The following is a 24,366-nucleotide window of genomic DNA, read 5'->3' on the forward strand; positions in this document are numbered from 1 at the left end:
AGAGGAACAGGAGACTGGGAGGAGGGAGTTAGTAGAGGGAGGCAGGAGACAGGGACAATGGCTGCCGTCAGTGCTGAGGCCAGAGCCTGGAACGATCGCTGATGGGCAGCCTGACCCGAATGAATGCCCTCCAGGTACGCATTGCTGCGATGAACCTCCCTCTCCACCCCCTGGATGGCATTCAAAAGGGTAGTCTGCCCAACAATGAGCGTTCGGAGGAGGTCAATGACCTCCTCACTGAGGGCAGCAGGGGTAACAGGGGCAGGGCCTGAGGTGCCTGGGGCGAAGGAGATGCCCGGCTTCCTGGCAGAGCGGGCACGGGGCGAACGCTGAGGGGCTGCTGGGAGGGCGGAGATGGTGCGCTGGGTGGCGGCTGTACCTGTAATGGCAGGGGCACGGATGGTGCCACCCCCGCAAGGGAGCTCCCTTCCGAGGACGTGTCCGTGTCGCTGCAGGGTCCAGTCGTCCCCGTTGTGGAGCTCCCCTCGCCCTCCGTCTCACTGGTCCCGTCAGACTCTGTGGCATGGCCCTCCTGGGCCATGTGAGATGCAGCTCCCTCCTGCCCCGATGCCACTTCTCCTCCGCCTGATGATGCTGATGCACACAAGCACAGAAAGACAAACAAAAAGGGGGGGGGAGAGAGAAATAAAGAGATTTTGAGTACATGGATCACCGGTACAGTTAGCGGACATGACAGACACAGATGCCCCCTGCACTAAGTTGCGCACTTGGGGTCCGCTACGCATTCCGTGGAACATGCCCTACACGCCTAGAGTTGACAACTGCACCCATGGATGACACGGCCCAGGGATGGCTGTACTGACACACTACTGAGGGTGGTGGCTGGGGACACAGGGGCTTACGGGGGTGCCCAGCCTACAGATATCGCCCTGGCCTAGGGGGACCCACAGCCCTCCTCCCCCACCCAGACACCTCCACTGCGCGACAACAGAGTAGATAATGCTTGTACTCACCCCCTTGTGTCTGCTGTGCTGCCCTCACGCGCCCATCCAAATCAGGGTAGGCCACCGCCAGGATCCGGAACATCAGGGGGGTCAGTTGACGGCAGGCACCCCGCCTACGTTGGGAGGCCATCCCCAGCAGAGACTCGGCGGTCTTCTTGGTCCCGCGGCGGATGTCCTCCCACCTCTTGCGGCAGTGGGTGCCCCGTCGATGGTGGACCCCCAGGGTCCGGACTTCCTTGGCGATGGCACGCCAAATCCCGATCTTCTCATGGGCGCGGACCTATGTGACACGTACAGGGAGGGAGAAATACCACGTTCAAGTTTGTCTGCATTTTCGTTGCCAGTGGCCCAACGCCCCCCATCCCCGCCAGGCCCCCCGCCAGGCCCCCCGCCAGGCCCAACATGCCCCCCATCCCCGCCAGGCCCCCCGCCAGGCCCAACATGCCCCCCATCCCCGCCAGGCCCCCCGCCAGCCCCAACATGCCCCCCATCCCCGCCAGGCCCCCCGCCAGGCCCAACATGCCCCCCATCCCCGCCAGGCCCCCCGCCTGGCCCCCAAGCCAGCCAGTGGCCCCAAATCCATATAGAATTAAACTCACTTGTTGGTCTGGAGGACCGTAGAGTAGCGCATACTGGGGGAGGACCCCATCCACAAGTTTCTCCAACTCCTCTCCAGTGAAGGCAGGGGCCCTTTCCCCAGTCGCAGCAGCCATTGTCCCTTCCAGACCGAGGTCACAGCAACACTTGCAGTATAGGTCCTCTCCTGTGAAAGTTCAAGTCGCAAGTGGATAAGTAGATAGGAAATGGCGGTCACGTCCGCGGCGGTGCGTACCGCGGCGGTGCGTACCGCCACCGCCGGCGCCCTTCGCCATTGGCTCCTGAAACCCATAGGCTTCAATGTTAACCAATGCGGCTTCGCGCCGCGGTCTTCGACCGCCGACCGCCGCGGTGTGCCACGCCAGCGCATTGACCTCACATCCCATTGTCACACTTCACAGGTCAGGCAGCCGCCATTTCGAGGGTCCACATGGCTCAATTTCAACTGCGTCACACAGGCCTAGGCCTTGCATAGCCACTCAGACACGCCATTCACTGCATAGAGAATCGTTTACTGTGCAAGCTGTGAGTACGTACCTGTGGGTTGCTTGACTCTGTGCTCCATGTTGTCCTTCATAGGCACCGTCCGCTGGGTTTGGCGAGGAGACGGATGAATCCTCGCGTGTACCGACCGCTGGTGGACCTGTCGACAATGGAAGAACGCCACATTATCCTGACCTACCGGCTTGACCGTGCCACTATACATGAACTGTGTGCCCAGCTGGAGCCCGACCTGATGTCCCCCATCCGCCAACCCACAGGGATTCCCCCTCTGGTGCAGGTCCTGTCAGTACTCCATTTCTTGGCAAGTGGGTTATTTCAGACAACAGTGGGAATTGCTTCTGGGATGTCTCAGCCCATGTTTTCGAAGGTGTTATCCAGAGTGTTGTCTGCCCTGATGAAATACGTGAGGAGCTACATCATTTTCCCTGAGGTGGGCGAATTGGCTACAGTGAAGGGTGATTTCTATGCCCTTGGACATATTCCCAACGTCATTGGTGCCATTGATGGGACCCATGTGGCTTTGGTTCCCCCAAGAGACAGGGAGCAGGTGTACAGGAACAGAAAAAGTTACCATTCCATGAACATCCAGGTGGTGTGTTTGGCTGACCAGTACATCTCGCATGTAAATGCCAAATTCCCAGGGTCAGTGCATGACGCCTACATCCTGAGGAATAGCAGCATCCCTTACGTGATGGAACAGCTAGAGAGACACCGTGTATGGCTATTGGGGGACTCTGGGTACCCCAACCTGTCGTGGCTACTGACCCCAGTAAGGAATCCCCGGACCAGGGCAGAGGAACGGTACAATGAGGCCCATGGGCGTACTAGGAGGGTGATCGAACGCACCTTTGGCCTCCTAAAGGCCAGGTTTCGGTGCCTGCATATGACAGGGGGATCCCTAATGTACTCACCTAAGAAGGTGTGTCACATCATCGTGGCCTGCTGCATGCTTCACAACCTGGCTTTGCGCCACCAGGTGCCTTTCCTGCAGGAGGATGGTCGAGACGGTGGTGTTGTGGCAGCTGTGGAACCTGTGGAGAGTGACGAGGAGGAAGACGACGGGGCTGAAACAGACAACAGGGACAGAATCATTGAACAGTACTTCCAATAGGACACAGGTAACAATTCAAACATAATTTAGTAAATGTGAACTACTCTCCTGCATCTCTGCTGCCTGTCTATTTGCCCCAGTGTATGATGACTGAGTTGTGGCTTTTCCCTCCCTATTTCAGATCTGGGGTCCCCACTACGAGTCCTGTGCTTCGTTTCCCCATGGACTACAGCTTTGTGGCAGCTGTTTGTTGACTTCACTATGTACAAGGACATATTTGCAATGTCATGTCAATTACAATATTTTGAAATCACAGCCAGACTCCAGATAGTTTTGTGCAAAATAGGTGTTTATTTCAGTGCTCAAAATGGGATGGGTGGTTTCAAGTGGGTGGGGGCTATGGTGAAGGAATGTCCATGGCAGAGTCCAGAGTAACAGTCACACAGGTGCATTGTCCAGAGGCCTGTGGAGAGATGGAGCATGGGCAGTTCAAGGATGGACAGGGTGACAATGTGGGACAGTGGGCTGACATCAGGTGGTATCCTTTGCTGGCGGGGGTCTTGACATCCTACTCTGTCTTCTTGCGAGATCTCAGGGCCCTCTTGCGGGGTGGTTCTTCTCCTGCAGGAGGTGGGGGTCTGGTGGGCTGCTGTTGTGCGGGGGCCTCCTGTCCACTAGCGCCGGCGGAGGTGGTTGGCTGTTCTTGGTCCAGGCTAGTGGCAGGGGCCCTTTGTTGTTGTTGAGTGTCCGTCCTGGTGTTGATGAGGTCCTGCAGCAGCCCTACCATGGTAACCAGGGTGGAGGTGAGGGCTCTGATGTCCTCCCTGTACCCCCGATAGTGTTCCTCCTGCAGTACCTGGATCTCCTGGAACCGGGCCAGTACCGTCGCCATCGTCTCCTGGGAGCGGTTGTATGCTCCCATGATGGTGGTGAGGGCCTCGTGGAGAGTGGGTTCCCTGGGCCCGTCCCCCCCCCTGTCGCACAGCTGCCCTCCGAGTTGCCCTGTTTCCCTGGGCCTCTGCCCCCTGGCCGGTGTGCCCACTACCACTGCCCCCAGGTCCCTGTTGTTGTTGGGGTGGTGGGTTATCCTGGGTGCCCTGTAGTGGTAGACACACCGCAGATTGACGCGCCCTGGAGACAGAGGCATGGGCCCGCTGGGTGGGAGCTGTGCTGGTGTTCCCAGAGGGGTTTGGGTCTGTAGTGGCCTGTGCCTGTGTGAGGGGAACTGACTGTCCAGAGGTCCCCGATGGTCTGGGCTGGTCATCAGTGTCCAGGTCGACAGAGCTGCTGTCATCGCTGACGGCCTCTTGGGTGGGGGGTGTGGAGAATTCTGGGCCCTCCGTGGCGGTGTGTTGACGGTCGGGTCCTGCAGGGTTATAGAGGTATGGTTATATTTTCAATGTGTGGCATATGGGTGTATCTGTGGGTTCCCGTGTCCCCAAGTGCTGGCATTCGTGTGTGGGGGCTTTGGTGAGGGTGGCTTGTGGGGGGGATGTGTATATGCATTGGGCATGCTTTGGTGATGGGTGTCCATGCTTAGTGGACGCATGCAGGCCTAGGTTTTGGGATGTGTGGGTTGTGATGGTGAGACATTGGCAGGGAATAGGTGTGCTGGGGGTGGGGTGAGGATGGTGGTGGGGGTGAGGATGGTGGTGGGGGTGAGGGTGGGGGTGAGGATGGGGGTGGGGGTGAGGGTGGGGTTCGAGGATGGGGGTGAGGGTTGGGGTATGATTTGGCATGCAGGTGGGGGGGAAGCAGTATTGAAGCTTCAACTTACCAGTATCCATTCCTCCGCCGACTCCTGCGAGGCCGTCAGGATGCAGGATGTTCAAGACTTCCTCCTCCCATGTTGTAAATTGTGGGGGTTGAGGTGGGGGTCCTCCGCCAGTCTTCTGCACGGCGATGTTGTGCCTGGATACCATGGAACGCACCTTCCCCCGTAGGTCGTTCCATCGCTTCCTGATGTCTTCCCGATTTCTGGGGTGCTGTCCCACAGCGTTGACCCTGTCGACAATCCTCTGCCATAGCTCCGTCCTCCGGGCAATGCTGGTGTATTGGACCTGTGTGCCGAAGAGCTGGGGCTCTACCCGAACGATTTCCTCCACCATGACCCTGAGTTCTTCGTCTGAGAAGCGGGGGTGTCTTTGGGGTGCCATGGAGTGGTGTGTATGATGTGTGGGGTGGAGTATGTGTAGTTAAGTGTGGTGAGTGTGGTGGTGTGTGTTGTTTTGTGTGTGGATATTGTGTGGGTGATGGTGTAGTGTGCCTCTGTGTGATGGTATTCTGTGATCGCTGATGTGTCTCTCAGTGCTTCTTTCTGAATTTTTGGTCGTAGGGGTTTGTGGGTGATGTGGGTGTGTGTTTTATATTGTATTGTGTGTGTGGGAGTGGTGTGTGTATGTGTATCAGGTGTGTGGAATTCAAATCGGCCAATGTGGCTGAGTTTTGTTCGTTTGTGTGTATTCTGACCGTGGCGGTGTGTACCGCCAATGGAAAACCGCGTTTGAAAGACCGCCGCGTGGATTCGTGGGTCGTAATGGCATGGGCGTATTTCTGTTGGCGTGATGGTGGAGGTTTGGTCACCTCCACTTTTCCGCCGACCGCTGGTCTGGCGGTCTGTTGTGGCTGTCGGATTTTCGGAGGTTTGGCTGCTGCGGGTCAGAATGACCGTGGCGGGTTACCGCGACCGCGGCGGAATTATGGAGGATTTCTGACCGGCGGTAGGCGCCTTTTACCGCCGAGGTCAGAATGACCCCCTAAGTTTCTTTTGGCTCAGGCACTCAGAGCCTGTTGGGTCACAGATCCTTGTCCTTAGCACTTCTTCACTCCTGCAATTTGCAGGGGACTGGTGCCACCAGTCAGGGGGGAGTCTTCCTTGGGGTTTCAGTGTCCACGGAGGTCCCTCTGATTGGGACCAATGAGTTTTCACCACTAGCACACGTTGGGCATGCAATTCCAGTACTGGTCTGCACAGGTCACTCTGTGTCTTCTTCTTTGCACTGGGGCTGGAGTCCTGTTCCTGTTGTTGGTGCAGGCGTCTCTTTGTGCTTCTTTCTTCTTGTCCAGGTAAGATCTAAGTTCTGGTGCCAGGGGAGCCCCTTAAATCCTGGTTCTGGGGGCATTTAAGGGTGTGAGGGACAGAGGCCAATAGGCTACTTTCCCTGCGGCTAGTCCGCCCCTGCAGTGACGACGTCTTGTGGGGAGTACATCACTTTGTACCCAGAACCAACTATTCTAGGGGTCTACAAAGATGGCAGAACCATTTCTCGGCCATGCAGGCCTCCTAGCCCACCCTCAGAGGTGTGGCTAGTTTGAGGGAGGTGCACCCCTCCTGCATTTCTAATTTCCCAACTGCCCAGCTGGGTAGAGCGGGAAGGCTTTGTCCTCCGCTGGGGGACAACTACTTGCACATCAAAGACGGTTGAAGCCTTTGAGGCTCATCACCCTGATGCTTTTCTCACTAGCCAGCCTGGGAGGGAGGAAGTTTGACCTCCTCCCTGCCCAGGCCCTTTATCTTATGTTGTGCCAAGGTGTTAGCACCACCGGCAGGAGGTCAGCCTTCTGTTTGTGGTGGCAGTGGCTCCGGAAAGCCTGCCAAAAAAGTACAGGACTGGGTAATTCAGTGGGACACCCTAAGGGTGCCACCTGGGCATCTGCTTCTTATTCCTAAATATCGGCATCAGGTTCAGGGTTAAAAGCAAAGTGTTTGATACCAAACATGATTGAATTCGACTGGGCCATTGCAGAGCTGGACATCTGAGCAGCGGTCAGATGCCAGCCCATGTTATCCAATGGACCTCTAGTTACTTGGGCCAGCATTGCAGTTTAAATGCCAACACAGGGGCATATGTACTCCTTCACATATGCCCTCACTCATAGAACAGTGCACCCTGCCCCCTGGGCTAGAGGGGGTCTGCTTTTGAAGTGACTGACCTGTCTATGGGCAGGAACAGGATTTCTGCCTGCACCTGGTGTGGGCAGAATCTCACTCGAGCAGCAGGCTTAAGAACGATGGATTAAACCCAGATCTGTGACTGGGGGTGAGTGTTTGAAAAGTTTCAACACTCCATCCATCATCCTTTTGTGTTGCTAAAGTTGCCCTTAGTGGGAAGGGTACCTCAGACGTGGGGCCCTTGCTCACTATGCCACTGGATTCAAGCTTGTCTGGCTGATGAAGGGTGATACCCTGAAACTGGTCCCAGGATGCTTGTTTCCAGTCCAGGGAGGACTTGGTCTGGCAGTTCGGGCTGGACTGTTCCCATGGGGAACAGGTTCAAGACTGATTTGCATATGGCTGGGTCCAAACTCGGGTGGTATGGTGAGCATAAAAACGATGGATTAAACCCAGATATGTGACTGGGGATGAGTGTTTGAAAAGGTTCAACACTCCGTCCACCATCCCTTTGTGGTGCTAAAGTTGCCCTACGTGGGAAGGCTATGCCCAGACGTGGGTCCCTTGCTCATTGTGCCACTGTATTCAAGCTAGTCTGGCTGACGAAGGGTGATACCCTGAAACCGGTCCCAGGATGCTTGTTCCCGGTCCAGGGAGGACTTGGTCTGGCAGTTCGGGCTGGACTGTTCCCACGAGGGACAGGGTCAAGACTGATTTGTATATGGCTGGGTCCAAACTGGGGTGGCATGGTGAGCATACGAACAATGGATTAACTGCGACTAGGGGTGAGTGTTTGAAAAGTTTCAACACTCCATCCATCATCCTTTTGTGGAGGCTGACATGGCAGCTCTGCAGTCTCTCTTTCACTTTGGGTACCCAGGGTAGCACAATCAGTAGGCACCATCTTGAGAGTGTGTTCCACTCATTAAAAACTGCAGAACACAAGCTAATGTCAACACGTCTTGATTCAATAAAGACGTGTTTTATATAACCCGCCACTAACATTCATCACTTATCATAAGTCCCTATGACTTCTCATAATAGGAATCATGAATCATATCCACAAATACCAAAGAATCAAATTAATGGTGGAAATTTCCACTCAGATTTTTTAACATAACTAATAAGGCACTCTCATAGGCACCATCTTACAAGAGTACTCTAAAAGTTCAAGAACTGTACAACACAAGCCCATAACAACAAACCTTTACTTCATATTAACAATGATGACAGAGCACTAATAATCTTCTCTTTTCATATATCCATTGTTAGCAATGGGGTCTCTAGTTGGCAGTGGTTTGCACCCTGTCCAAGTAGGGACCCTTACTCTCATCCTAAAATAACCCCTGTCCACACCCTGGGTAGCTTAGCATGAGCAGTTAGGCTTATCTCAAAGGCAATGTGTAAAGTATTTGTACACACACACACACACACACACAGTACAACAGTGAAAACACTACAACAGTACTCCACACCAGTTTAGAAAAATAGCCTATATGTATCTGAGTACAACATGGCCAAAATGACAAAAATCAAATAAAGCCAAGGAAAGATACGAATTTTCAAAGATTAAATCTTAGTAAAGTGCTTAGAAACACAATAGCTCCAACTGGGGCTACCACGGCTTCTTGACAGAGTCGTTCCCAACAGGCCTACGGCATGCGTGAGGGAGTGTGGGCCAGATATGGAGTCACATGGACCCCAGGTACTGTACCCTGAGGAAACAAAGATGTTGCACGGAGTTGATGAGGTGAGGCATCACTGGGGCCAGTGCTGAGACTTCTCAACAGAAGGCAAGGTCAGTTCAAGCCCTTGGAGAACCTTGGAAAGCAGGATGTAGAAAGCAAAGTCCAGTCCTTTCACTCCCAGGGCAGAAGCAGCCTTATTCCGGTGCAAGTGTCAGCTCCTCCCACCACTGTAGCACAGGAAGTCCTTTCAGCCTCGTGATGGGCCATTAGGATATGCAGGGCACACCTCAGCTCCATTTGTGTGACTGTCCAGAGTGAATGCACAAACAGCCCAACTGCCATCCTGATCCATACGTGTATTCCACAGACAGGCAGAGGCACAGAATGGTTAAGCAAGAAAATGTCCAGTTTCTAAAAGTGATATTTTCAAACCTACAATTCGAAAACCAACTTCACCAAAAGATGTATTTTAAAATTGTGATTTTAGAGACCCCAGATTCCATACCTCTGTCTTTTTCCTATGGGAAATCATACTTAAAAGATATTTCAAGGCAATCCCAATGTTACTCTATGGAAGAGATAGGCCTTGCAGTAGTGAAAAACAAATGTAGTAGTATTTCACTATCAGGACACGTAAAAGACACCAGGACATGTCCTACCTTTTAAATACACCACACCCTGCCTATGGGGCTGCCTGGGGCCTACCTTGGAGGTGCCTCACATCTAGTAAAAGGGAAGGCTTGGGCCTAGCAAGTGGGTGCATTTACCAGATCGACACTGCAGTTTAAAAACTTCCCACACAGACACTGCAGTGGCAGGTCTGAGGCATGTTTACAGGGCAACTCATGTGGGTGACAAAATCAGTGCTACAGCTCCACTAGTAGCATTTGAATTACAGGTCCTGGGCACACATGGTGCACTATACTAGGCACTTACTGGTAAATCCGATATGCCAATCATGGATAAACAAATCACCAGTACATTTTAGACAGAGAGCATATGCGCTTTAGCACTGGTTAGCAGTGGTAAAGTACCCAGAGTCCCAAAGCCAACAAAAACAGGTCAGGCAAAATAGGAGGAAGAAGGTAGAAAGCTTGGGGGTAGCCCTGCAAAAAGAGCCAGATCCAACATCCATCATAACCCCAAACACTGGTGCACCACAACCATGTCCCACATTTGCAAAAATAAAAAATAAAAAAATTATAAAACCCCAAAAAGTCAGGATCCAGAGTCTGTATACATCATGATGTGGACAGTATGGAATTCACCACCTCCATTGAAATTCACAAGAAAAGATATGATTGACAGATACTTATTCACAACATTATTCAAATGCTACTTTCACCATCTAATAATTTTGGGTTTTGCTTTAAGGAACAAAACTAATTCTGTATACAACATTGATCGGACACTGCGAGATTCTCCATCTCCATTTCAGATTCACAACAAATGGTGAAATTCACAATCCGTATTGTGTCCCAATTCAGTGGCCCATAATCAGAAAATCCATTTTGCCTCAGTTTGTCTCAAAACCAATTCCCTATCACCACCCCGAATATTGGGTGGTATATGGTTAATCCCATTAAACCACAATCTTGAGCTAGTACGATGTTTGATATTATAATGCTCTGTCTGGTGACAAAGGAATATACAATTGTTTTTATATATTATATTGCAGCCCTGAAGAAGTTTGTTATTTAAATGAAACATTGCCTGAGGTTGTACACGTTTTTAATGAATACGAAAAAAAGATGTCAGAAGAAAAATAAAGACGATACAAGATTTTTGAAGATATGGACTTTTTTCATATAGGTGCACTGCTATAAATATAAACCAAAATGAAAAATGCTGCAAAACTATTAAATTAATTTTGAATTAAACATTTACTTTGACTATGTTAAGTTAAATCATAATTAGTTTTTAAATATTTAATTTAAAAAACCCAACCTTAAGGTAAAATGTTTACAGTTATTTATTATGCATTAAAGAATTCTTATAAGTTATATGTAGAATTCATGTAATTTTTTTTAAAGAAATCATTTTTTAAGTTAACCAAGATTTTAAGATATGTTTAATAAATACAAAATGTTTTTATTTATGTACAGTTTATTGTTGATAAATTAAGTTTATCTATTTTTTTAAAAAGTCAAAATAAATGAATTTATTTTAATATTATTTCCCATGGGTGTTATTTCAAGTCCCTACCCTAATATTTTTGATGAGAAGGTGTGGCAGTATTAGTGGTTTGCCTTGTGTGCTTCTCCAAGTTGTCATACTGGAGTACATTTATAACTGTATTTCGTCCTTTTTTACTGTATTTAGTTCAGAAGTACAGTTTGTGAATAAGAATGGGCTTACTCTTTTTTGGGTGGGTGTGCATATACCTTGCCTAGCCCTTTCATAAACCCCTCCATTGACCTCCACTAATCCTCCAAACCCCTCACATTTAGTAGTAAAAATTTACCAGTTTTCCATCCATTTCCCCACGGTTTCACATTGGCTTCTAAAATGTGGACCTATGTACGTGGAGGTCTATGCAGTCAGGGCAAAGATGTGGAGGTCTCTCCAGTCAGGTCTCCTCAAGTATGTTAGTAAATATAATTTTGTAGTACATGAGCAGCACTATTGTAGTATTACTGAATGTACTACGCAATACAATTTCTTATTAGGCCCCTAGGTGTGATGGAGATTAAGGTTTACATTCAAGAAAGGAAGTGCAGTGAAAAAAAAGCTCTGCAGAGTCATTTATATTGACTTGCAAGTGGAAGGGCCCCTGACTGACAAAGACAAGACACACATTTGCATTTTCCTTTTTAATGGTGTTACATACATAAATGGATGCAAATAATACTTTGGTTGGGTTTATGCTGCAATTAACTTTCGAGTCAATGGCAGGCAGAGCCACACTGGCCATTCTGCCAATGTGGCATTTTCCCAGTGGGCTGCAGAATAGGTGGTTGCTTTCAGACCTTCTTGGACTGCCATGACCGCTTCCATCACCCTATTCTGCTCACGGCCTCCAGTAGTGCAAGGCTGGTTTGAATAGCCGTGCCATGAGTGATTTTGGTCTCCAGTCCAGCCCTGATGGCATGGCACTATGTTTTCAATTTATTAAAATAGTTTGCTCAATTCCATCCCTCTGCTGGTGGTGTAAAGGTCCTCTGAGAGGAAGTTTTAGGATCCAAGTAGCGTGTTAGGTTTATCTGCAAGATAACTCTGACCACAGACTTCTTCAGATCTCTCTGAGCAACAAAAAAAAATAAACAACATGGAAATAAAGGGAAGCAACGGGGAACTCAACAGGTTGGAGGTTTTCTGCCTTCCTGAGAAATATGAAGGCCTCACTCACAAAACACAACTAGCAAACAATGTATTTAACTTGAGGAAAGATGGCAATTACATGTCTCGCTTGAATCTCTTGACTGGTTGCGTCAAAGGTTGTCAGATCTATGACCACACTGTCACCTTTGACTGCAGCAGAAAGCATAACGTTCATAAGTCTCAGGTCTACAGTTGGTCCGCATCATGCTCCAAATCTGTGAGGAATGCATGGGCTAAATTAGGAGTTCCAAGAGGAAAATAATTTGATGCATTTATTAGACATTAGAGGCAGGTTATTTAAACTATGTGGTATAAATAATTAACATTATGACGTCATAAATTCTTCGCGAGATGCACATAAATGAATATAATATGAGTCAGCATAAAAATCTGAGGGTCATTATTGAACGTTTTGCAGCTTTATGAGGCAATTAATGTTCTCCATCAATGCTTTTGAATTTCGTTTTTTTTAATTCTGAGAGAAATTGACGTCTTCTGACAGAATACACCGAGTTTATGTGAAAAGCGTAGACTTCACTTTTTCTTCCAGTCATTTCTCTTATCTACTGTAGCGCGAAAGGGAAATGCCTGATCAGAGAAACACAAAAGCGCCAGAGATGTGTAACGAATTCCCTCCTCTGCTTTAATCACGTCAGAGGCCAAATAGCAAGAGCTTGGGTGAGGCAGATGGAAAGCACATGTGCATCCCAGACAGCGTTGCTAACCTGATGATAAAACCATTCAAAGCCCTTTCCTCTCTGCTAGACAAAATGCTAATTCATTGGTTACATGGGACCCGAGGCATGTCCCTGGTTACGTGGGACCAGGTGCGCGATGGCGTATCGTATCCCAGCAAACACACGCACTCCACGCCAGACCATTCTCTCATGGGTAAGACAACGAGGCATCCTTTTCAGTTTTATTTGCATTCTGTTCTCAACTCCATGTGCTTGCCCTTCTTGCACACTGGTTTGTTTCGAGGCACAGTAGGGTCTCTTGTTACCAGGGCTTTATGTGGGACGGGCCCATCTGGGTCTCAGAATCCCAGTAATTAAAACATTACAGGCAAAGACGCTGATCGATTTGTGAGCAATATCTGTAAAAACCGTGGTCAGCCCATGTCAGCTTCCATGTTACTGTTTAGATTTTACGTGTTTTACTTCAACTTGCATTCTCTAGTAATTAATAGTTTTTCCAGTATGTTGTCTTTCAGCATTTTTATCGTAGAGGATTTTACTCTTGTATAGTGTTTATTTTGAACTGTCTCCCCTAGGTGTCTGTGTGAGTTTAGTTTGTGGGTGGGTTGTAATAATAGGGCACGACTGAGAGCCCTGGAGTTGAGCTGAAGGTAGTCAGAGCCAGCCAGGGAAATAAAAGCAGCCCTGGCAAAAATGCTCAAACCAGCCCTGTCACTTCTTCCCCACTCTCTTTTTTTCTGTCTATCCCTTTTCTGTTTGTCTACTCTGCTCTCTCTTTTCTATCTCTCTTTTCTCTATATTGAGGAAAGAGAGGGGGTGTGATATATCTAAAAAAAGGATTTCAGAAAGATGTGGGGCATAAGTGTCAGTAGAGAAACTGCAGAGGAATGTCGTGTGTAGGGAAGAACGAGAACGACCGAGACACTACAAGGACCACAGAAATTATTACTGTTTAATTCACAGCCTCACATTTTCAGATTTTAAATATTTTCTATGCTAAATCTTCAGAACTAAATCATTATTATATATCGGATACAGCTAACAAGCACTGGCAAAGCAAATAGGTTTGGTTTGATTGTGGTACATGTCCGTTAGTGTGTGACAGGCCTACCTGAACCATTGCATCTCCTTTCATAGCCCCACCAGACCCTCAGCTCCATCCAGTAGGAGCTAGCTACTGTCCTATGCATCCGGAAAACCACCACTGGAGGAAGATCTTTCACATACCTTGCAGCCAAGAGCTGGAACAACCTGCCCACACACCTCAGACAAAGCCCATCTCTCACCATCTTCAGAAAGAGCCTCAAAACGTGGCTCCTCAATTGAGGCCCAGACCCACCACCAGCGCCTTTAGACCCTCACGGGTGTGTAGTTGGGCTTTACAAAAACTGATTGATTGATTGTAATATGTCTGGATGCAATAACAGAAAGTTTTCCTGGTTATGTTTCTTAGGTCATGCCCCTTTTAGAGACCCCCTACCTTTTCTGTCCCACTTAAGGCTTGTCTCCTTAGACTGTCACCGAATGCTATGCAGTGAGCTCTAGGGGTCGACGTGTTGGATTCTAGTAGGTTTACATGTTTGCAATCTTCAGAAAAAGAACAAAATTAATGATTATTTGTGTTTTCATGCCCAAGTTACTTTCACATTTGTTCTATTTCATAGTGCTGTGACTGTTATTATTATCTAAATCAAAGGTGCTTTTATTTTGCACTTTTGAATGGATGAAGGGCTGATAAAGCCCTGAGGAAATTGTAACCTGTAGTTTGCAGGGTACAGAAAGATCTCAGCAGCAATCGTATAACTGATTGAGCTGTATGCAAAAAAGGCGTACCAAAAATAAAACATGACAATCTAGATGGACACTGCTGTGTAATTGTACCTTCAGTCAATACTTGATGACCAATAACTTTTGATTACTTTCCCCTGGCAGGGCATCATAACATCTTTTTTCCATTGCTTGTCTATGACACCAAAGTTTAGTCTGTTTATGTTACTTTTGTCCGTGGGAAAGCTTTTCCTTTTGAAATAGTGTTGGCAACCTCAGGGGTGCAGGCTGCGGTCCAAAAGACCATTGCCTGCTCAATCTCCTCACCTCAATAAACAGGAAACATATTTTAAAAAGCAGCAACCCTTCTTTTAATGGACAGAGGTTTGACCTGAAACCTAGACCCGGCAGCTTCCAGCACTGAAAGGAAGCCATAGAAGGGCACCACATGAGATAGTGTTGGGCAGGTGGTGACTGGCCTGCCAGAGAGCACAGAAGCACGCAAGGAGAGAGGGAGGGAGGAATGCAAGGGTTAGTGAGAGGAAGGGGGATTACAATTATCAAAAATAAGAAAGAGGGACTGTTGTTGGAAGATACAAGTTGGTGACGGGGGAAAGGAATGAGAATGAAGAGCACACATGGAAAGGATGGAGGAGCTGAAGCAACCTGAGCGGAACACAGGTGAGGGAGCCAGCAGAAGCAGAAAGAGTGGGGTACAAATATAAAGCAGTCCTTCATGCTGTTCAGTGCGATCACTCAAGTGACATTGGGCCTGATTCTAACTTTGGAGGACGGTGTTAAACCGTCCCAAAAGTGGCGGATATACCACCTACCGTATTACGAGTCCATTATATCCTATGGAACTCGTAATACGGTAGGTGGTATATCCGCCACTTTTGGGACGGTTTAACACCGTCCTCCAAAGTTAGAATCAGGCCCATTGTGTGGAGCCTGAAGCATACACTCAAATTGCGTTTTACATTGCACCTTCTACAGAACTCGTGGGAAGGTTGTGAAAGAACAAAGAGCAGAGATCATTTAAAGTGGTTGGGAAAATGTATATTTTAGAAACCGATTGAGGCAGGGTTGGTTCCTGTCCATGCTGTTAATGCTGTTAAAGTCTCTGAAAAGGAAGATTTTCAGATGTTTACTGAAGAGACATCATTTATCTTGATTCCTTACTGCTGGGTCAATATCATTTAAAAAGTGTGGACCAATAAAATGTATGTGTTTTCCTCTGTGTCCTTTTCTTTTGCCTTTGGTTGCAATGAGGAGAGCCTATTTGGATAGGCTTTTGTTCATTATAGAGAGCTGATCCTCAAACACTGTGGCCCTTTCGCATGGTAAGACTGGTGCATGATGCAAAGAATTTTCAGTTAAGTCCTTTGTTGCACTGGATGCCAGTGGCGGGTTTTCAAGGCAGGTAAAGTGTGTTCACGTTTTCTGAGCTTTAGGTTATCCTTGTCACAAATGTCAACACTTGATAATTAAAATATAATTATAGCAAAAACAGTGTTTTAGCTGCAAGCTAGTGAGGCCTATTGCATGCTGGGAGGCACTCGGGACTTGGCTTTCTACTAACAGAAGTGCATACACTACGGACATACAAGAGAGAAGATATGCAGGGATCTAGGTACATTTCTAAAGCTTAGAAGTAAATACAATGTAGTATTATGTTTGCCTAATTAGAATATGTTATTTGTAGTTTTCTGCATTTATCCTAATAATCATCAATGTTAATATGCCAATTATTATCACTGCCATTGATATTCACTTTTTATGCTCTAAATAAGTGGACAGAAAACAATTGTAACCACACCAGTATGGTAATTAGTGCCTTCTCAGAAATAAATTCGTAATGCCCACCTACACAAATCACCCTGCTCTTGTCTCTTGTAGGTCTAGCATAGTCTCCATATCAAACCATCCTGATAAAGACCACAGAGGGCCAGTAAAGCCTATGTTGGTACTCCTCCCTTCCTCCATTGCTGGCCTATAGTCGACAAGTGTTAGGGGGCCAAGTGAAAAATACTGAGGGAAGGCAAAAGTCCTTAGGCTTGCATCAATAGAGATCATGAGGCCACTGGGCAGTGCCTTTGATATGAAGAAGACTATAACTGGATATTCGCGGCAGTAGCTAATATTTTGATTGTCTGGTCTATTTCGGTGAAAGTAGCCCTTGGTATAATGATAACCGGAGGATGGAGACACATCTAAAAGCACCAATCATATTTAGAAGCAAAAGACATTGACGTGTTAAAACATCTTTGGTGCAACCTCATCAGGAGGTTGGAAAAAACGTTTTTGAGCAAAACACATTTAGATGCAAAAACACATTTGTGTGCACAAACACAATGAGGTACAAAATCACTCCTGTTGAGTTCAAAGGTGCATATTTAGAACAGATTGGCGTAGGGTAGTACCACAAGTCTTCTTTTTGCGCTGCTCTCCGCCAATGCGAAAGGGCAGGAATGCACCATATTTGTATAAATACGGTGCATTCCTGTCCTTTCACCCAGAGTTATTGCGCAGTTTAGTGCCTAGAGCCAATGCAGGAAACCTTACACCACGCAGGATTGTTTTTGCGAAGGAAGGGGTACCTTCCTGCACAAAAACAATCCAAAGAGGTGTTTTCCTCTTTCCATGTGTGCTGCATAATGCAGAATGCAGCACACATGGAGCATGCAGCACACATGAAAAGAGGAAAACAGGAGGAGAAATAAAAATATTTATCCTCGTTACGCCACCCCTAGGGAGGCGCAAGGTTTTGACACTTTCCCAGGTTTACACCATTTAGTAAATGTGGGGCAGCATCAAAATCCATTAGTGTTGCGTGGGAAAACCCATTTCAACACCCATTGAATGCAGCCCTAACAAATCCATATCTATAAGGCCATAAAAAGCCACACAAATTGGCTTTCTGTGACCTCCGAGATATGGTTCTGCAGTCTGCACTGTCTGAGCGTCAAACAAAGCACACAGGGCTTGTAAGTATGCCCCAGAGGGTGATATCACGTTTTGCTACAAAATCACTCAGTACAGAAAGAATATAATTAGTCGTCTCATTAGATGTAAAAGGTGTTCAATCAATATGACCTCACAATTTGTTAACAGGACATTGAGGGCCCAAGTCAGCCTTTGCGCAACATCAATATGAGTGTTGAAAATACAATTATGTTAAAGACACATTTAGGTAAAACAAAATCACTTTTTTGTGAAAATCACTTTCAATTGCAAAAACTTTTGGCGCATGCAATGCACACGTGATTAAGAAATTACTTTTACGAATAAAATACATTTAGATGTGAAATGACACATAATTGCAAAATCGATTTTGGTGCAACTACAAAGGCAGTATGGAAAGCCTTTCGGGGGCATAAACTGCATTTAGGAGCAACAATCACATTTAAATTTGTAACACATTTAGGTGCAAAGCTGCAAAAGGAGTAAAAAGGTGTTGAACACATCAAAATGCAATCAGACATCTGTCATATTTATCTTCTTTAAATGTAATCTTGTCTTAACCTTCTTGGAATTTGTAATGGACCAAAAAGAGACAGCACTTATGACAAAGAGAAAAACATTGTCATGCTTTTTACCTCAGTGGCAGTGACAATATTACCTTCCTTTCTGTTGCCACTTGTCCCCACAAATGAAATATTTAAAACATGCGAGTGAACAAGCTAAAAGACATTGGAAATGTGGCATATATTCTTAATGCAATCCATTGCTTGAAATACTTGGGGATAAATATTTAAATATCTCGCTGTTCAAAAGCTGCCTAGTTTTACTTTGCATTGTGTATGCCATGTCAGCATTGACTACAACTGGACAATTTCTGAAGGTGGCTGACTCGAACAAAAGCTGGAGGCGGTCTGAGCCAAAGCCAACTCTGAGCCTGGTTACAAAGAAGGTAAACATAGTTGGATATATTTAAACCTATGCTTGGATGTACCCTTATACTGTTGTGCAAAACACACACATTTCCAGTAGTATGCTTAGACAGTTGGTTCAGGTGCACATGTCGAGGTGTACTTACGGGAATGTTGTGGCATTTATACTGAACTCTCTCTTCTCCAGTGTCTATTTAGACATAGTTCCTCTTCCCACCTTAGTTGGGGAGTTATTCCACCCCTTTGCTGGAGTAAAACTCTGTCACTTTCCAAGATAGGGAGGGGCAGATCATAATTTGAGAAAAGCTGCAACCTTACAAGCTTGTGGGTGTCCTCAAACATCAAATGCAAAACTTGCCTTAGTCCCACATTTCCCAACCTTTGCATTGGGGTTACAACTGTATAATTCTACACAATTGTGGTGGATAATTTTGCAATAGTAAAACCATTTATGTTTGTGAATTCCTTTGCAGCCTAAAAGGCCTATGCGACTTAGACCCTCAGTGTATTTGAGGGCAAGCATGAAATGAGGTCTGATCTGTAGGCAGAACTATAAAGTCTCGACTATTTATTAAAGGACACGATGTTGCATTCTGAGTTAGGATTTCTGGCAGATTAATGTGTACTTCCCTACTGTGGCATAAATAAAAAAAGAGGCTTAAGAAACACTTTTTATTTAAAGAGTGCGAAATATTATCTCATAGACCCATTTCTTTGTGCATTCCTGTATTTCTCACCATTTATCAGATAAAACAAATATATTTTTCTTCCATATGTTACAATATATTAAAGTATATAACAAAGTGTTTTTTTAAATCTTTAAAAAAATATATTTTTAGGTTCTTATTTTTTTCTAATTAATTGTGTTAACTCAGAATTGTCTTAGCTGTTCGTATTTTCTGAAAAAATTCTTGGGAGGATGGTTAAAAGTCACATACATTTTGATCAATCTGATTTTACTCGAAAAGCCTCAAAGATCTGCTTTATGTTAGATGTATTAGAAATCATTATAGATAAATATAAAGTTGAATTTGACTGAAAAAAGCATCATTAGCACCTGACACCATAACTTTGTTTGAGCATATGGAAAAACGTTTGTACTAGCGGCTACATGACTCGTACCCCATAATATTTATAAAATGGGTTATTTTGTACTCCTTGACACTTTGTGATATTAATAATACAATAAAAACTGTGTTGGTAATGTTCTTTTCAGATTGGCAGTTTTCTGCATATGATAATTCCTAGCTCCTTTGTTAAGCTTCTAGTATAGTGGAACTTTAATGTAATTTTCGATTCCAATGTCAAGGTTTCCTTAAATACAATTTTTAAGTAATTTAGTAGAAAAATGGAGAACAATTCCAGTGATGGGTGAGATAAAAGTCATTTTAAGTGCTGTTGCATTGCAACAAACTATCTCTGTTGATGAATAATACTATGCTGCCCTATGTGGCTGAATTAAATGGAATTTACATCAAATACAAGACTGGCAGAATTGATAGTTCTTACTTAGTAACGTTTCTACTGCAAACTCATCTTAAACATTCCTAGATGGTGGACTTTTGACACTAGAGCACAATTACGAACTAACGAACACTAACAATGTTGTGGCAATGATTTATGATTACTTGTGACAATAAAAATACAGTTTGTGTTTAATTCTTCTAGCTCTCAACCTATCGTCATTGCACACAAGTTCCTGACATGGGCACACTGGTCCAGCTTCCATTTTCTAATGATGTGCATTGTACTGGAAAAATACTTTGGCTCATAACCAAAGGAACCCTGGGTCCAAAGTGTGTATCGGGTGCACAGTCCTTATTTGCCTGAGCACCACCACGCAGACTGTGGCAGTGCACCCATTTTACAAAAAATGTGTGGTCCAGGGTACAGGCCCAAAGTCTGACATTTCATACCTGTGCTGACGACAGCTCAATAATGAAATGTGGAGAGGCAGTTTCAATGAAGAAGTGGAGGTGTGAGGTGGACTGACTCTTGATTGAATAGGGGAAAAGGTATGTCCCTGCAGGTGTGTGGAGTGTGATACTGCATCCACCTGCAGGGAAATCAGTGGGAATCTAGGAGACCCTGCACTTTCCCCAGGGGCACTCTCCGAGGGTGCACTGACAGTGTACCATCTCCTTGTGGGCACTGGTTGTGCGGTTCCCAACAGTTACTTTGCATCCTGTGTCTGTAAAAAGGTGGGGATGCAAAGACAAAGGGGGTCATTACAACCCTGGCGGATGGTGTTAAAGTGGCGGTAAGACCGCCAACAGGCTGGCGGTCTTTTTTTGAGTATTATGACCATGGCGGTTACTGCCATGGTCATCCGCCGCTTCTCCGTTCCACCCGCTGGGCTGGAGACCTGGGTCTCCAGCCCGGCGGCTGTCACAATACCGCCGCCGGTATTTTGACCCGGCTTACCGCAGTGGATTTCCAGCGGTAGGAACCGCCATGAAATCCATGGCGGTAAGCACTATCAGTGCCAGGGAATCCCTTCCCTGGCACTGATAGGGGTCTCCCCCACCCCCCACCACCACCCGACTCCCTCCCTTACACCCCCCACCACCCCTGCCACCCTCCAAAGGTGGCAGGACCCCCCTCCCCACCCCAACCCCCGACATTACCTTACACATACACAGCCGACATGCACTCAGGCACCACCAACACACATACACGCACACACACCGACATACATGCCTACATCCACACACACAGTCAGACACGCACACCCACATTCAAACATACACGCACACATCCATACAGACAGATACCTACAGACATACACGCACCCATTCCCAAAACACGCAACACCCCCGCAAGCATTCACGCACTCACACACCCCATCTACATACACAGACGCACACCCCCATGCACCCACACAACACACAACACCCCCCACCTCCCTCCCCTAACGGACGATCGACTTACCTGTTCCGTCGATTCTCCGGGAGGGGACGGGAGCCATGGGGGCAGCTCCGCCGACACCACACCGCCAACAGAACACCACCACGGTGAATCACAGGACGTGATTCGCTGGGCGGTGTTCCGTTGGCGTGGCGGTGGAGGTGGAGCAACCTCCACTTCCCCGCCGCCCCCCAATATGGCTGTTGGCGGCTCTCAGTCGGAAAAAACTACGGAGAACAGCCAACAGTCATAATACGCCAAGCGGCAAACCGCCACTACTGACGGTCTTCCGTACGGCGGTCTTGTTAAAAGACCGCTGAGGTTGTAATGACCCCCAAAGTGTTCATTCATTTGCATGTGGGCATGCCCCCATGAAAATTAGGCACCATACTGAGATCGAGCCGCTGCAAACCCTGTACATGTATGATCTGTATTCTAGAAGGGGCAATACAAGTAGCTGCTGTCCCTTCTAAAAAACATAGGCCCTCATTACAACATTGGCGGTAAATGCCGCCTACCGCTGTGCTGATGGCCACCAACATACCATGACCGCGGCGATATACCGCTACAGGTATTATGACCCACACAGAGAAATCTGCCACTATACAGACACACACACAAGTCCGCCAGCCCAAAGGTCAGTGATAAACTGGTGGTACCAAAACCCACACAGTCACGCCAACAGAAATACGCCCACAGCATCATGACCCATGAATCACTGCGGAGGTCATCCAACCACGGTAAACCATTGGCTGTACACACCGCCACGCTCAAAGTACACTCTAACAAAAATGCACCACATTGGACAATTCAAAATACACACACCTGGCACATATACACACATCACACCCACACACCCAATCAAATATAAAACACCCACTCACAATACCCACAACCCCTTACAATAAAAAAAATATTGCCAACTGAGAGAGAGACAAGCCAGGAGCACCCACTGAATCCGAGCCACATAACACCATCACCCATACACCATCCACGCACCTCACAGCACACACCCCAACACATCACCCCACACACTCTCACACATACCACTCACACTACACCCATGGCACCACAAAGACACCCCAGGTTCTCTGAGGAGGAGCTAAGGGTCATGGTGGAGGAAATCATCCGCGTAGAGCCACAGCTATTCGGATCACAGGTGCAGCAGACTAGGAAGATGGAGCTATGGCAGAGAGTCGTGGATAGGGTCAACACCGTGGGACAGCACCCCAGAACAAGATATGACATCAGGAAGAGGTGGAATGACCGACAGGGGGAAGGTGCGTTCTGTGGTTGCAAGACATCAGGTATCTGTACAGAGGACTGGCGGTGGACCCCCACCTCCTCCCCCACAACTAACAACATGGGAGGAGCAAGTCTTGGCGATCATGCATCCTGAGGGCCTTGCAGGAGTAGCAGGAGGACTGGACTCTGGTAAGTAAAATCTTTACTACTATATCCCCCACCCTACCTGCATGCCATCACAAACTCCTACCCCTACCCTCACCCCCATTACTCCACCACCTCACATATACCCCACTATCACAACCCACCCATCCCAATACCAAGCCCTGCATGCAACACCAATGCATGGACACCAGTCATAGACCTGCACAGACACCCATCACCACAGCATGCACACTAGTGACAATCACTTAGCCAAACCAAGAATAACTCACACAAGCCAAAGCTGCCTTGCTAATAACAACTATAGAGGGAAACATATCCATGCACAAGATGGCACACACAGATACAATAACACTGCATATACATCCCCACAGTACCCCCACTCAACATCACCGGAGAGGAGGTGCCACCAACATCCAGTCCCCACACAGAAGAGGCCCACAGTGATGACATCAGCTCTGCATGCCTGGATCATGATGACCAACCTGTCCCATCAGGGACCTCTCGACAGTCGGTTACCCTGCCACAGTCCCAACCCACCACAGAGCCTCCCCCCTCCAGAAACACCAGCACAGCACCCAACCAGCGGGCCCATACCTCTGACCCCAGGACACGTCAATCAGCAGTGTGTCCACCACTACCTGGACCCCAGGCAACCTAAACAAACCCAAGACAATCAGAGACCTGGGGTCAGTAGCAGTGGGCACACAGTTCAGGGGACAGAGGCACAGGACAACAGGGAAGCTGGGAGGACTGCTGTGCACCAGGGGGAGGGCAGGCCCAGGGAAACCACTCTCCACGAAGCACATGCAGGGATCTTGGGAGCATACCAACATTCCCAGGAGACCATGGGCCAGATACTGTACAAGTTGCAGGAGACCCAGCGGCTGCAGGAGGGACAGTACCTGGGGATCAAGGAGGACCTGAAAGACATCCACACTATCTGTGGTCACCATTGCAGGGGTGCTAGCAGACATGGCCAACACCACGAGGGAGGCAGTGGCACACCAACTGGCCCCTGACACTAGCCACACCGAAGAACAGCCCTCCACCTCTTCCACCACTAGTGGACAGGATGCCCCGCCACAGGACCAACAGGCCACCAGCACCCCACCCCCTGCAGAAGGGGAACCACCCTGCAAACGGTCCCTGCGATCCAGGCAGAAGCCAGAGAACATTGCCAAGACCCCCACCAGGAAATAAGACTCTCCTGATTGTCACCCTTCTGTCCCACTCTGTCACCCTGTCCACCTTGAACTGCCATTGCTCCCCTTCCTATGCCCCCTCGGACAATGCACCTGTGATACAAATAGACTGGACTCTACCCTGGACTTTCCTCCATCAGCAACCCAGCCCATTGCAATACCCCCTCCACTTATTAGCACCTAAATAAACACCCTTGGAACAAATACAAGTATGGAGTCTGTCAATTGATTGAAATATGTATTCATTTAACAAGCTGTAAACATTGCATTTCTAATCTACTGTAATATTAACATAGGTAAAACTTGTAGTGGGCAGGAAGACGGCGGAGGCCCAGCTGGGGCTGGCCTCCCAACAAGGAAGGGGTGCCCATCATACCCTGACCCCCCTGATGTTCCACATTCTGGTGGTGGCCTATCGGGAGTTGGATGGGTGCTTGAAGGCATCACAGCAGCCACAAGGGGGTGAGTACA

At 47.6% G+C, this 24,366-nt stretch overlaps 1 long non-coding RNA gene across 1 annotated transcript in view; it reads left to right on the top strand.

The window, feature by feature from the left end:
* LOC138295730 (uncharacterized) overlaps positions 1-24,366 on the top strand; it is a 358,876-nt gene that overhangs the window by 53,724 nt on the left and 280,786 nt on the right. The gene's annotated exons all lie outside the window — the stretch shown is intronic.

The sequence above is a fragment of the Pleurodeles waltl genome, chromosome 1_2 (assembly GCF_031143425.1).
Source record: "Pleurodeles waltl isolate 20211129_DDA chromosome 1_2, aPleWal1.hap1.20221129, whole genome shotgun sequence".
NCBI classification, from domain to species: domain Eukaryota; kingdom Metazoa; phylum Chordata; class Amphibia; order Caudata; family Salamandridae; genus Pleurodeles; species Pleurodeles waltl.